The sequence below is a fragment of the Elephantulus edwardii genome, unplaced genomic scaffold (genome assembly GCF_000299155.1).
Source record: "Elephantulus edwardii isolate Elephantulus edwardi_28Jun2011 unplaced genomic scaffold, EleEdw1.0 scaffold00027, whole genome shotgun sequence".
NCBI classification, from domain to species: Eukaryota; Metazoa; Chordata; class Mammalia; order Macroscelidea; family Macroscelididae; genus Elephantulus; species Elephantulus edwardii.
The window spans coordinates 17,020,438-17,022,036 of record NW_006399777.1 but is presented as its reverse complement, the minus strand read 5'-3'; the positions used below and the strand labels follow the sequence as shown (position 1 = coordinate 17,022,036).

Genomic DNA, 1,599 nt, shown 5'->3' with positions numbered 1-1,599 from the left:
AAAAAAAAAAAAAAAAAAAAAAAAAAAAAAAGGAAGCAGCTAAGCCAGGTAAGCCAGCCATCAAGCCCTCCCTTGACCCAGCTCTCCTGACTCCCCTCCTCTCCCGCAGGTTAGGACTCAGCCACTGAGGATTCGGCTCTGCTTCCCTGCCTTTCCCAGCAACGTGGGATTGATTGGTAAGCAGTGGTGTCAGGCAACTCGAGGTCCAGACGTCCCTTTATTCATCACTGTCTTGCTGTCTCCAACCACAGGCTGAGTCCTTCCTTGGTCTGCAGGCGAATAAACGTGTATGTTTCTACATGCAAATAACGTGAGGCTGCAGCTTCTCTGCCACTAAGAATAATCTGTGTCAACAAGCTGGGGAAATGGGCTTTTCCCATCATGCTTCAAGATCCTGACGGACCAGTTGTCTGTGTAGACAAACCTGTCAAGTGTCTCAAGCAGGGAGTTTAAGCAAAACGCTGCACATTCCTCTCCTTCAGGCTCCCAGGGAAGAGAAACTGCTTAAGAAGGTGCAGCCCAGTCCTCATTGTAAAGAAATTTCATTTTGCTGATTCAGGAGTGCTTTGATGGTGCAGCTGGGTGTGTGTGTGTATGTTGGTGCGTGGGAAGTGATTTCTACAGCATGTGGAGACTCCCAGATCAATCACTTTTTACTTTATTGGAAATCCAGAACCTTAACTCCAATCAGTAATGTGTTGTTGCTGTGATGCACCGTCTAGTCGGAAGTGACTCATTCATAGCTGACCCTCCAGCTGGTTTGCAGAGCCTGTAAATTGCACAAGAGACTGACCATCTCGCCCACGAAGCAGCTGGTGGATTCAAACCTCCTGTACTTGGGTTGACAGTGCGATTCCTTACCACTGAGCCACCAGAGCTTCCTCATCAGTAATGTAGATGTTGTTGTTGTTAGATGCTGTTGAATCGAGTACGACTCATAGTGACTCTATGAACAAAAGCTCTGAATTCTGCTCTTCCCGGCGCCATCCTCACACTTCCTGACACACAAGAGCCCGTTGCAGCAGTCACCGTGTCAGTCCACCTGGTTGAGGGTCTTCCTCTGCTCCGCTGACCCTTCACCCTTCCCAGCAGCATGTCCTTCTTCAAGGAACAGCCCCTCCTGGCAAGGTGCCATCAAGTCGAATCTGCCTCACGGCCACCTTGTGCTCAAACAGACAGGACCCTCTGTCCTCTCCCGTGCAGTCCTCCTTGTCTCTGACACACTTGAGCCCATTGCTACAATCACTGTGTCAACGCATCTCGTTGAAGGTCTTCAGTTAACAGGGCTCCTCAGAGATGGAGTAATGGTGCTTTCCCCATTTTTTGTCCATTTTCTTTTTTTTTTTAATTTAATTTAGTTTGTTTATTTTTCATTTCAATGAACATCTACAGAGATTTTGAAATTCCATTCATTCATTGTTGCACCCCTCTCTCCGCACAAACCCCTCTCCCCTCCCCCCCTTTGCTCCTCTCCTTGAAACGCAAAAGAAAAACTCCCTCATTGGTACACAATCCCCCGCACCTCCCCAAACCCCACCCCCTACCCCCAAATATAATCCACTCTGCAACCCTCATTGCGTACTCCTACGATAAAAATAA

The 1,599-nt window shown here is 48.0% G+C and overlaps 1 protein-coding gene across 1 annotated transcript in view; it reads right to left on the bottom strand.

Annotated features, from left to right (window-relative positions):
- The window catches only part of RYK (receptor-like tyrosine kinase), a 165,191-nt gene that overhangs the window by 162,643 nt on the left and 949 nt on the right, over positions 1–1,599 (bottom strand). The gene's annotated exons all lie outside the window — the stretch shown is intronic.